This window comes from Jaculus jaculus, chromosome 20 (genome assembly GCF_020740685.1).
Source record: "Jaculus jaculus isolate mJacJac1 chromosome 20, mJacJac1.mat.Y.cur, whole genome shotgun sequence".
Taxonomy (NCBI): Eukaryota; Metazoa; Chordata; class Mammalia; order Rodentia; family Dipodidae; genus Jaculus; species Jaculus jaculus.
Window position 1 is genome coordinate 12,135,483 of NC_059121.1, and position 13,847 is coordinate 12,149,329.

General features: G+C 46.0%; 1 protein-coding gene across 1 annotated transcript in view; it reads right to left on the bottom strand.

Annotated features, from left to right (window-relative positions):
* Nln (neurolysin) overlaps positions 1 to 13,847 on the bottom strand; it is a 102,254-nt gene that overhangs the window by 68,071 nt on the left and 20,336 nt on the right. The window lies entirely within an intron of this gene.

Consider the following 13,847-nt stretch of genomic DNA (forward strand, 5'->3'; position numbering starts at 1 on the left):
GCTCAGGCTGTAGAATTCTCTATGTAGTTTCAGGGTGGCCTCAAACTCACAGTGATCCTCCTACCTCTGCCTCCCGAGTGTCGGGATTAAAGGCGTGCGCCACCGTGCCTGGCACAGGGGACATTTAAAAAATTATCTTTTAAAATTGAATAACAAATTATCCCACAAAATTTTATAAGTTAAAAATAGTGCTTGCATTTATTTCTGGAAAATAATTTCTAGTATAGCTATTATATTATCAGGAAAGGATTGTCAAGAATGAAGATGCCAATTTTTAACTCCCTTAATACATTTAAACAAGGCACACTGCACCTTGTTTGTATGTGCATCTGCTTACATGTGTCTTTCTCTTCTCCCCAACTGCAGCCCTCAGAACAATTTTAGAGATTAGCAATAAAAAGTGCTTTATTAAGCTGGGCGTGGTGGCGCACACCTTTAATCCCAGCACTCGGGAGGCAGAGGTAGGAGGATCACCGAGAGTTGGGGGCCACCCTGAGACCACAGAGTGAATTCCAGGTCAGCCTGGGCTAGAGGGAAACCCTACCTTGAAAAACCAAAAAAAAAAAAAAAAAAAAGTTTTTTATTTACTAGTTAATATTTGCAGAGTGGATCTGTAGGCACTGTTTAAGAACAAGTCATGGGCTGGAGAGAGATGGCTTAGTGGTTAAGGTGCCTGCCTGCAAAGCCTAAGGACCCATGTCCAACACTCCAGGTCCCACGTAAGCCAGACCCACAAGATGATGCAAGTACACAAGGCCGCACATGTGCACAAGGTGGTGCACTTGTCTGGAGTTCAATTGCAGTGGTTGGAGGCTCTGGCGTGCCAATTCTCTCTCTCTCTCATTAAAACAAGAAGACGAAGAAGGAGTTCCACTCAGTTCTTCAAAAATCCTATCAGTTATAGACTTTGGTCATTCTCATTTCTTTTTTTTTTTTAATTTTTTATTTATTGATTTGAGAGTGACAGACACAGAGAGAAAGACAGATAGAGGGAGAGAGAGAGAATGGGCGCGCCAGGGCCTCCAGCCACTGCAAACGAACTCCAGACGCGTGCGCCCCCTTGCGCATCTGGCTAACGTGGGACCTGGGGAACCGAGCCTCGAACCGGGGTCCTTAGGCTTCACAGGCAAGCGCTTAACCACTAAGCCATCTCTCCAGCCCATGGTCATTCTCATTTCATTGAAGAAAAAACTAAAACTAATTTGCCCAAGACCACACAGTGAGAACTAGGGTCCCAAACTCACACTTTTTTTTTTCCTACGAGGTAGGGACTCACCCTGGCCCAGGCTGACCTGGAATTCACTGTGTATTCTCAGGGTGGCCTCGAACTCACGGCAATCCTCCTACCTCTGCCTCCCAAGGGCTGGGGTCAAAGGTGTGCGCCACCTCATCTGGCTCCCAAACTCTTAACCACTATGTCCAATTTTGTTTCACTTATCTCACATGACCTATAAACAATATCATAAAGAAGACATGACATTTTCCCCCTTTTTTGATCTTGTTTTGTTTTCTTCCCTTTGTGGCAAGATCTCTCTAGCTCAGGCTGGCCTGGAACTCACAGTGATCCTTCTATCTGAGCTTCCTTAGTACTAGGAATCATTATTCCCTTTTAACAGATGAGGCATTTGAAGCTCAGAGGCTAAGTCACGTGTTTACAGTCATTAGCTCAATGGAGCATTATAGTACGAAGTCTCTGTGAAAGGCACTGAGGAAAATGTGGCAAGAAGATTGGGAACTGCTCTTTTCAGATGGCAGAAAAGACATGGATGGGCTGGAGAGGTGTTTCAGTGGCTAAAGACACTTGCTCACAAAACCTAATGGCCCAGTACCCATGTGAAGCCAGATGTACAAAGTGGTGCATGCATCTGGAATTCGTTTGCAGTGAGTGTTAGGAGGTCCTGATGTTTCCATACTCATTAATATTATATCTGCCTCTGTCTCAAATGAATACATAAAGTTTTTTTCTTCTTTTTTTTTTTTTTGTGTGTGTGTTTTCAAGGTAGGGTCTCACTCTAGCCCAGGCTGACCTGGAATTCACTATGTAATCTTAGGATGGCCTCAAACTCACAGCAATCCTCCTACCTCTACCTCCCGAGTGCTGGGATTAAAGGTGTGCACCACCACACCTGGCTCATAAAAAGGTTTTTTAAAAAGAGAAAGAGACATAGATAGATGACAAGTGATGGGCATAGGATGGTAAAACCAGCTCAGAAGCCTTAAAGGTGCTATGTTTTTTATGGTGCTGGGAATCTCCTCAAGGCCATGGGCTCCGCCCCAGCCCACAAAGGGGTTATCTTCAATGGTGGAGGCTTTGATGAGAAGTGAGGCGGCCGGGGAGCAAACGTGTTCGTGCCTTCTCACTTTGTGGTATGGGGTGATAAGGAAGAGAGATGTAGGGAATGTATTTTCTTCAGGGCCAAGGGGATTTTAATACAGGTGAGAAGAAACAGGAAGACCTGTAGCAGAATATTAAAAAATAGGGTTTTAGGGCTGGAGAGATGGCTTAGCGGTTAAGCGCTTGCCTATGAAGCCTAAGTACCCCGGTTCGAGGCTTGTTTCTCCAGAACCCACATTAGCCAGATGCACAAGGGGGCACATGTGTCTGGAGTTCGTTTGCAGAGGCTGGAAGCCCTGGCGCACCCATTCTCTCTCTCTCTGTTTCTGTCACTCTCAAATAAATAAAGTTTTTTTTTTAAAAAATAGGGTTTCATTTTTTGTGGGAAGGGGCTCCAGAGATGACAAATGGCCAAGTTTAGAGTGTAGCAGTTGGTTAGATGCGCAGTGGCTGCCTGGCCATTCACCTTTCCCCTCAATTACCTGTTCTTGCCCCTTACCTAGCGTTGCCTACAGCATTCCCACAGAGCTGCGTGCTTTGTGCACTTCCTGAAAATGGACTCGTTCCTCTGCAATCCTTGGTGACTATTTCCTCCCAGTACACAGCCCCTGCCCCCTCCCCATGCACCAGCACATCCACCATGTGGATGAAGGTGCCGTCTCTAACGCAAGAACGCAAGCTTGGAGCACTGCGAGAAGACTCATTCCACCTCCTGCGCTTGGGGAAGCTTGCGCCCCTGACTGCAGCTGGCAGCCACCCTGTGAGAAAGAGTGGGATCTGATCTCCACTGAAGTAAACACTGTGGTAGAAGAAAGGGAGGAAACGAAATATTTAACGACATCACTGAGCCCCTGGATCAACTAACTCTCCAGCCTGGCTTAGAGCCAGACTTTCCGGTTGTGTCAGTCAATAAATCCCCTTGACTATTTTAAGTCAGGTTAAGTGTAGTTTTAAGTTTCTTTGGCTTCATATAGGATCCTAACTGGTAAAGGAGTAAAAACTGACAAAGGAGGCCAGAGTATAAGAAATAATGAATAGGGTCTTACATGCTTCTGCGTGTGTGTGTATTTGTATGTGTGTGGGTGCTTGTGTGTGCATGTGTGTGGAGGCTAGAGGTTGATGTCAGATGTCTCCCTCAATTGTTTTCCACATTACTTTTTTTTTTTTTTTTTTTGAGGTAGGGTCTCACTCTAGCTGAGGTTGGCCTGGAATTCACTATGTAGTCTCAGGGTGGCCTTGAACTCATGGCAAACCTCCTACCTCTGCCTCCTCAGTGCTGGGATTAAAGGTGTGCGCCACCACACCTGGCTTCTTCTTTGTTTTTTTTTTTAATATTTATTTATTTGAGGGAAAGATGCACATGGAGAGAACAGGCGTGCTCAGGCCTTGCTAGGGCCTCTAGCCACTGCAAACAAACTCCAGATGCATGTGTCAGCTTGTGCATCTGGTTTACATGGGTCTTGGGGAATTAAACCTGGGTCCTTTGAATTTGCAAGCAAGTGCCTTAACCACTAAGCCATCTCTCCAGCCCACCATCTTGCTTTTGGAAACGCAGTTTCTGAATGAACCTAAAGCTCACCAATTCAGCTAGACTAGCTGGCCAGCAAACCGGTGCTTGGTTTACAGGAGTGACTGCCGAGCCCAGCTTTCATGCGTGTTCTAGGGATGTGAACTCACGTCCTTGTGCTTACAGAGCAAGTACTTTACCAACTGAGCTCCCAGCCCCGAGGGTCTTACATTGTCGATGTTGCCCCACCTACGAAGTTCACTGTGTACAGTTAGCTGAAAATGTCTAAAAGAATTATCTCTGCAACCCCTCATGGCTATGGAGAGCCAAGGTCTCTAGGAATTATCTCTGCAACACCTCATGGCTATGGAGAGCCAAGGTCTCTAAGAATTATCTCTACGACCCCTTACAGCTGTGGTGAGCCAAGGTCTCTAGGAATTATCTCTGTGACCCCACACAGTTATGGAGAGCCAAGGTCTCTAAGAATTATCTCTGCGACCCCTCACGGTTATGGAGAGCCAAGGTCTCTAAGAGTCAGCCATGGCCATGACTCTGCTTCCAAGCAAGTTCAAGTGCTCACAGAAAGGCTGACATTGACATCACTGAGTTCTGCAGGCAGTAAGTAGGATAACGAGGTCTGAAAATACAGGCCTTCTTCTCTTTCGCTCCTCTGTGAACAAATCAATGACTGTGGGTAAATTTTTATTCCTGACAGACAGCTTTAAAGTAAAATGACATTAACCTGGTGTCGGGGTGCATGCTTTAATTCTAGCACTCAGGGGCAGAGGACTGCTGTTAGTTCGAGGCCAGCCTGGGACTACAGAGTGAGTTAGTTCTAGGCCAGCCTGGACTAGTGTGAGACCCTACCTTGAAAAGAACAAAAATAAAATAAAATTACATCAATCATTTCACTAAGATGACTTCTACTGATTTTCATTACCTAATGTTTATCAAGTTTTTTTTTTTTTTTTTTTTTAAGCAGGGCATCCCATAACTCAGACTAGCTTTGACTTGCTAATCCTCCCGCTTCCACCTCCCAAATGCTGGGGTTGCAGATAGGTGCCACCAAGCTTGGCAAAAGGTTGCCATTTGATCACACCATGAAGTCAGATAATCACTTGAGCTCAGTTGAGAAAGATGTCAATACTTCCACTTGGCCAATGGACATGCCACAACAGGGTTTCCATTGTAACTAATAAAAAGCTACTCTTCCTTAATGTGGTATCAGTCTCCCCCAATAAATGTCAGAGGGCTAAAGAGAAATCAGTTTGAAATCACGACATCATGGGTCAACAGAACACAGTCAACATTCTATCTTAACATCCTTTTCTCACCTGAGATTTTATCTGAATATCTCTAAGGGTTTATAGGTTTTTTTTCTCTTCTTCATTTTTGGAGGTAGCATCTTGCTCTAGCCCAGGCTGACCTGGAATTCAATATGTAGTCTCAGGGTGGCCTTGAACTCACGGCGATCCTCCTACCTCTGCTTCCCAAGTGCTGGGTTAAAGGCGTGCGCCACAGCTCCCGGCTGGATTTATATTTCTTATTGCCAGAGGAAGGGAATGGAGCCAGGGGCCTTCCTTATCATTCTAACATCTGACCTATGCGAATGTTCGCTCTGCAACTTGTCTGCATTTTCATTGTCATCTTAGTGTCCCTCTTCTTTCTTTGTGTTAGTTATCAGATTGATTCAATGTTTTGGATGTTGGCACACAGATGCCTCACCCTTGTGCCCCTGCAGCTGTGGAGAGCTGGTTGAAGCACAGTACACCTGCGGCGACCCTCAGCCATGTTTGTTCTGAGAATCTAGCGTGACCTGCAGCCGGTGAAGCAGGCAGCACAGCATGAGCCTGCGTCTCGCTACACGAGCTACTATGTACGTCTATGTGAAAGTGAATGTCTACACAATCAGAAACCCTTAGTCTAATTGATTTTTGTTCTTAAATAAATTATTAGGGGTTGGGGAGATGGCTTAGTGGTTAAGGTGCTTGCCTGCAAAGCCAAAGGACCCAGGTTCAATTCCCCAGTACCCACGTGAGCCAGATGCACAAGTTGGTGCATGTGTCTGGAGTTTGTTTGCAGTGGCTAGAAGCCCTAGCATGTCCATTTTCAATCTCTCTCTCTCTCACTCATAAATAAATAAAAATCAAATGTTTCAAAAAGGCACTGGGCTGGAGGGATGGCTTAGCGGTTAAGGCACTTGCCTGCAAAGCCAAAGGACCTTGGTTCAACTCTCCAGTACCCATGAAAGTCAGATGCACAAGGTGGCGCAGGCATCTGGAGTTCGTTTGCAGTGGCTGGAAGCCCTGGGGTGCACATTCGCTCTCTCTCTCTCTTTCTCTCTCTCTCTTACCCTCTCTCCAATAAATAAATAAAAATAAAATATTTTTTCAAAAAGTTGGGTATTGATGAAGGTTGTTGCGATCTCTTGTGTCCAAACAAACAAGCAATGAAATGCTCAGTGAAGAAAGCAAGCTGTAAAGGCCTGGACGGAGATCACTGGCTGGCATCATTTCATTAGGACAAATGGACATGGTGCAGTCGTCTGAGTTAATAATTGCTTTGAAACTTCTGCAAACCATTTTGTGGGATGTACTTTGAGAAGTGTTCTGCCTCACTGACTCACGTTCCCCAAAGCACGGCTTAAAGGCTCCCTCTGGCTACTCTAGTTCATGGCACTTGAGCTTTGATCACCTTTCATGCGAGCCACTCATTTCAAGCACTTACTTTTATTTGAAAGTAGAGAATGGAAAAAACAGAGAGATGGGCTGGGAATGGCTTCCTGGTTAAGGCATTTGCCTGAAAAGCCTAAGGATCCAGGTTTGATTCCCCAGAACCCTCATATGCTATGTGTCTGGAGTTCGTTTGCAGTGGCTGGAGGCCCTTGTGCACCCATTCTCTCTCTCTCTCTCTTTGATTTTTCAAGGCAAGGTCTCACTCTAGTCCAGGCTGACCTGGAATTAACTATGTAGTCTCAGGATTTCTCTCTTTCTCTAATAAATAAATAAAAAATAAAAATAAAATTTCAAAAAACAAGGAACACAATGTGAAAGAGAAAGGAAACGGACACACCAGGGCATCTTGCCACTGCAAGCAAACTCCAGATGCCTAAACCACTTTGTGCATTTATGCTTTGTGTGGTTACTGAGGAATCAAACCCAGGTTTTCCGGCTTTGCTAGCATGTCTTTAGCCACTGAACCATCTGCCCAGCTCCATTTCAGACATTTAAGTTACCATTATGTATGTGTTCAATTACTCTGTCTTGTACGGTAAACACACTGGGGATTTTCTCAGGCACAATTGTTACCTTACGTTTCTTCATCACGCACCCTCACACTGACAGTGTGGAGCACAAAGCAGAGAGATGCGCATTATACATGAGACATGAGATGGCGCGGATAAAACGAAGACATGACGGACACCACCCTCCTTTGTGATCACAGGTAATTGTGCATACGAGAAACCGTGTTTGATCAGAGCCAAGACCACGCTGAAATCAGATAATGCACTGTAACACCCACGTCCCAGCACCACACGTTTGCTACGTCCTTTCCCATGGCATTGCTGGGTTTCATTACGTGGCTTGTGTACTTCCTGGAAATGATCCCAATTCTTTGAAACACTTGGCAAATATTCCCAGTATTTGCTTACTTCTCAACAGGCAGCCACTGAGATCTGGATTTGGTCATTCCTGCCCCAGTCTGGAACAGCTATAAATGTTTATCTTAATTATTTCTCACCTGGCTATTTTCTCAGAAATGTTCCCTGCTAGCCATTTTTCTATTGTTCACAAAGTTATCTTTTCCATCCATTGCTTTGACTAAATCATCTCTTTTCTTTCAACTCAACAGGCCATCACTCAGGTTTAGGATCTTTTCATAGAGCACATAAGACTCCTTTATTTAAAAAAAAAAAAAAGTCTTTTAAAGACAGGGTCTTAGTGTAGCCCGGGTTGGCCTTGAATTTGTGATTCAGCCTCCTGTGTTGTTGGGATTACAGGCGAGTGCTAACAGGCCTGGCCCTGGAGCCCCGCTCACTTCCCCAGCACCACGGCCCAGGCTTGCACCACCCTGAGGCTCACCTTCTCCCCAGACTCTTAGCCACTTTCCTCCTTGAAGCCTTCAGCCAGGCAGCGCCTTGTTGACTAGGCCTCTGCTGTCCACCATAGAAGTCACATGCTGTTATTTAAATTAAGACTAAGTAATTAAATTTGTACTAAATTAGTACCTCAGTTGTACTAGGCATATTTCAAATATTCAACAGCCACTTGTGCTAGGTGGCTACCATACTGGGCAGTGTTGACAGACGACATTTCCACCCTGTAGGTATGCCTAACGGACAGCTCTGTCTAGATGACCTCGGTCCTGAAATGCCAGCTGGCAGTGTGTGGGTGCCAAGTAGCCCTGGCTGTGCCCTCCCCCAGGTATGCTCACCCTTCCAGCTGTAAACCAGGTCACTGTGACCCTCCTCTGGAAGGAAGACTGGCAAACAATGACAGAAATGGAGAACTCGGGCAGTGCTAAACCCTCACCTGGGCTGGAGAGATGGCACAGTGGTTAAGGCACTTGCTTGCAAACCCTAATGACCCAGATTTGATTCCCCAAAACCCATGTAAAGCCAGATGCACAAAGTGGCATGTGCGTTTGGCATTTGTTTGTAGCAGCTAGAGGCCCTAGCATGCTCATTCTGTCTGTTACTTCTCTCTATCCCTGTCTGCTTACAAGTGGATAAATTAAAAAACAAAAACAAAAAACTTAGCTGGGCATGGTGGTGCACACTTTTAATCCCAGCACTGGGGAGGCAGAGGTAGGAGGATCACTGTGAGTTCAAGGCCACCTTGAGACTACATAGTGAATTCCAGGTCAGTGAGACCCTACCTTGACAAACCAAAAATAAATAAAAACCCCCTCACCTAACCCTTGAAATGCTGAGGAATAAATATGAATAAGCACTGTTCAAGAGAATGGTATTTCAGAAAAGATTTCATTAATTTATTTATTGTCCTTATATGTGCATATGTATGATGTGTGTATGCGTGTGTGCATTTCAGCACGTGTACTACGGTGCATGTGTGGAGGTCAAGAGGTCAACCCTGAGTGTCAGGACTGGCCTTCCTCTTTGCTTGCAGCAGGGTCTTTCATTGTTCACTGTTGTAAACATCAGGCTGGCTGGGCTAGGGGCTTCCGGGCTTTTCCTGACTCCTCTTCCCATCTTGCCATAGGAGGCTGGGATTACAGACTCCTGCTGCTCTGTCTGCCTCATGAGGGTTCTGGAGGTGCGAACTCAGACTGGCATGCTTGCTCAGCAAGCACCTTACCACTGAGCCATTTCTTCAGACACCCTGCCCTTAATTTTAGGTTTCCCTTCCAAGTACTAACCAGGCCCAACATTGCTTAGCTTCTGATATCAGATGGGATTGTAAGCCTTTCAGGGTGATATGGCTGTAGACGCCTTAATTTAAAAATAAACAAAAACCACAGAGTCTTATTTATTAACTGTGTTTACCAGGACAGAAGATCAAGTTAGAAAATTTTACCTAAGAGTTTTTGGTATAGGACTGTGGCCTAACAAACACATGTCAGCTCACTACTTTCTCTGCCCCGAGTGCCCTTCATATCACACAACCTGCCTCTAATCCCAGATGTTTAGCATTGCCAGATGGTGACCCCCTCCCCCACAATTTCAGTCTCTTTCTGATAATCAAACTTCCCGACACCCCCTTGCATGCAGCTCGGCATTTTCCACTTTGTCCTTACTGAAGCCTGATGCTACAGCTTGGGTTGTTGTTGTCTGGTTTTTGAGATAGGGTCTCACTATGTAGCCCAGGCTAGCCTAGAATTTACTATGCTCCAGGGGCATTGAATTCTTTTTTTTAAATTTTTTTTGTTTATTTTTATTTATTTATTTGAGTGACAGAGAGAGAAAGAAGGAGAGAGAGAAAAAGAGAGGGAGGGAGAGAGAGAAAGGGCACGCCAGGGCCTCCAGCCACTGCAAATGAACTCCAGATGGTGCGCCCCCTGTGCATCTGGCTAACATGGTTCCTGGGGAATTGAGCCTCGAACCGGGGTCCTTAGGCTTCACAGGCAAGCACTTAACTGCTAAGCCATCTCTCCAGCCCCAACATTGAATTCTTTTTTTTTTTTTAATTTTTATTTATTTATTTGAGAGCGACAGACACAGAGAGAAAGACAGATAGAGAAAGAGAGAGAGAATGGGCGCGCCAGGGCTTCCAGCCTCTGCAAACGAACTCCAGATGCGTGCGCCCCCTTGTGCATCTGGCTAACGTGGGACCTGGGGAACCGAGCCTCGAACCGGGGTCCTTAGGCTTCACAGGCAAGCGCTTAACCGCTAAGCCATCTCTCCAGCCCTGGCATTGAATTCTTGATCCTCCTACTCAGACCCCCCAAGTGCTGGGATTAGAGACATGTGTCTGCCTACACTTTAGATCTTAGGTATTTCCCAAAGGTCCACAAATTAGGCTTAAATTCTAGTCTGCAGCCTGACTGGAAGTAGCAGAATCTTTAGGAGGTGTGGCGCAGAGAAGGGAAATTAGAACACTGGGGGCGAGTCCTCAGAGAAGAGACCCAGATCCTGACTGCGTCCTGGTTGACATGAGGTGTATAGGCTGCTCTGCATGCAGTCCCACCATGATGAACCATGATGAACCGTGTTGCCAAAGGCCCACAGTCACAGGAGCAAGGAACTGTGCACTGTAACCTGTGAAATCATAAACCAAAGTCAACCCTTCCTCCTGGGAAGCTGTGCATCTGAGGTGTTTAGTCACAGGGCAGGCAGCTGACGGTTACGACAGGGTTCCTGGGGACTGGAGGACCCTCGCTCTCTCAAGCTTCTCATGCAACCCGGCCTGGCGTAGGCAAGCCTGGCCCCAGAGCCTAGAGGGCTTCCCATTTCATTACTGTACGACAGTTCTAATCCTCCGAAGGCTGCTGCCTGCCTGCCAGGCCACTCACAGGCTCTCTCTACTGCTGCCATAACCTCACTACCTGCCCCTTCCCCACATTTACCAAAGGCTGGGCCACCCACTGTAAGCTCCGCAGTCAGCCTGGGGTAGCAGGCGAGCCACACCGCTTCCTTAACTCCAGGTCCGCGAGCTCCTTCCCTCTGAGATCGCTTGTGCTGACACTTCCGCCGAGGCTCCCCACTTAGGAACTGACCACACAGACGACGGGGGTGCGTCATCTATCTTACTATCTGTTAAGAGGCTGGCTACTCGAGCCAAGCAGTATGGCAAGATTCCACATGCATTGCCTATTTCATCCACCTGACAAAGTCAAAGACAGGCATCATTAACCTGATTTTGCTGGGCACACAGAAATGAAGTTGCTCAAGATCACACTGCAGACAGGGAGCCGTACTCTGCTCCACTGACGGTGCAACTGTATCCCACAAAAGGAAAACATCGGATTTCCCACCAGGTGCACCTGTCTCCTCCACTGTTTTCAGCTAGGGCGAGTGTCAGGTTAAACTGCAGCTGAAGCTCAGACCTGACAGCACCGGTGATGTGTATCTCCACGACGCCCGAGGGATCACTGCAAGGGCCGGCAGCGCTGTCCTGCTTTAGCTCCCTGCAGGCCGGGCAGCTTCTCATCATCCACTGCCAAAGACTGAAACAACTCAGACTGGGACTAGCTGGGCAGCTGCCCTTTGCACCAGGTTTTCATTCTTTTCCAGTCTTCAGTCAGTGTTCTTAGGTAATCCATAAGCCACTTGAAACAAATACATACCCAGGATGCAATAACACGTTCTTCCTCCAAGTCCTCAAACGTACAAATCACGGTCCTTATCAAAGGACTCAGCAGAGGCATTCTAAGAAAACTTTCACTGCAGCAAACACTGGGACTTGATTCTCTGTTGTTTCCTCTCATAAGAGATGCTAATGGGTAGCACAGTGGTAGAATACTTGCCTAGCATGTGCAAGGCCCTAGGTTCAATTCCTAGCAACACACACACACACACACACACACACACACACACACACACACACACACGAAGGGGGGAATGGAGAGAGATGGGGAGACTGAGATTGATAACTCCTGAAAGTATACCTACAATGCAAATAGATTATATTACTTTTTAAAGGCTCACTGGGTATGAAGGGGCATCTGAAGATGAGCCCACAGAGACCACGGGCAACCCTGCTGCGGAGGCCCCGGGGTGGGGTGGGGGAACATGACAGGCCAGCCCATGAGGAGGATGACCAATATGCCCGTAACGTTCACAATCAACTTTTAAAAGAGAACATTTAAAAAAGGGGACTTCCCAGAGAATAAACTAGGAATCTGTTTTTCTTTCAGTAAATACACTGAGGTTAGTTACAAACATGAAAAAAGACAGGGCAGGAGCGATGGCTTAGCGGTTAAGGCACCTGCCTGTGAAGTCTAAGGACCCATGTTCAACTCTCCAAGAGCCCATGTGAGTCAGATGCACAGTGACGCAAGCATACAAGGTGGCACATCAGTGGCTGGAGGTCCTGGAGGGCCAATTCCCTCTCTTCCTTGCTCTTGCCCATGTACGTACATATGTGTGTGTGTGTGTATGCGCCAGTCTGTTGGGCTTGCCTCAAAAAAATGAAAGAGCTTAAACGTTTAAAAATATTTTATTTATTTGACAGAGAATGAGAGTAAGAAAGAGACAGAGTAAACGTGCATGTGCACGAGAGAGGAGGGGGGAGGGGAGAGAATGGGCATTCCAGGGCCTCTAGCCAATGCAAACCAACTCCCAGACACACACGGTACCTTGCGCATCTGCCTTGTGTACACACGGTACCTTGTGTGTACTGGGGAATCAAACCTGGGTCCTTTGGCTTTGCACGCAAGTCCTTAACCACTAAGCCATGCCTCTAGCCTGTCAGCTTAGACTTTTTAAAAAGAAACACAGGAGAAAGATTAGATATCTGATGGTAAGTTCTTTGTGAATAGCAGGATAGAAATATACAGAGAACAGAGCAGGAAACTGCTTTGGGGAATCTGAGATGTCAATGAAGATGTGAGTTCCTAGCTGTCTGAGTCTTTCCGGTGGCTGTAGGTTTGGTGGGGGCAGGGATTTAATGGGGCCTGAGGGATGGGAAGTAAGGCTTGACTTTGACTGTGTATGTTCTTGTGATTTTCATAATGACAGAAACTAAAATCTTTTCACTGGGTCTCTAAGAGTACTAAAATTTGGTGGTTGCTAAATCTTGCTAGAAATTGAGGCAGTTTGTTTTTAATAACTGTGAGGTTCTTCTCCCATTCTATGCCTAGAAACTGAACTTGGTTCTCTTCTTTTATATCATTTGTAAAACAGAATTGTTTTATTATTTGCTGTTGATGAAAGCTAACACCTGAACTAGAGTATCACAGTTTTTAAAAATTATTTTTAAAATTTTATTTATTAGAGATTGACAGAGACACAGAGAGAGACAGAGAGAATGGGCATGCCAGGGTCTCCAGCCACTGCAAATGAACTCCAGACACATGCGCCACCTTGTGCACCTGGCTTATGTGGGTCCTGGGGAATCAATCCTGGATCTTTTGGCTTTCCAGGCAAGTGCCTTAACCGCTAAGCCATCCCTTCAGCCCGAGCATCTCTTTTATCTCAAACGGCACTTGTGTATTCTAGGAAATATTACTTACATTAGCTACTTCTAAATGAAAACCCCTTTAGATTGATGTTATAGGATCTATTTGTTGATTTGCTGGTTACTTGTTCTATATAATCTACTAATTTTTTTTTTTTTTCAAAAAGGAACCTTTCTTAAAGATCATTTCAACTCCCCCCCCCCCACCCCGGAGGGTCTCTAGCCCAGGCTGACCTGGAATTCACTATGTAGTCTCAGGCTGGCCTTGACCTCACTGCACTTCTTCTATTTCAGCCTCCCATGTGCTGGGATTAAAGGCATGAGCCACTATGTCAGGCACCTTTTGTTAATATATAGGCTGGAAAATTATAAATTATAAAACATTATAAATGAAGCCCTAATCCTGTGTTTAGTACTCAGCAAAGAT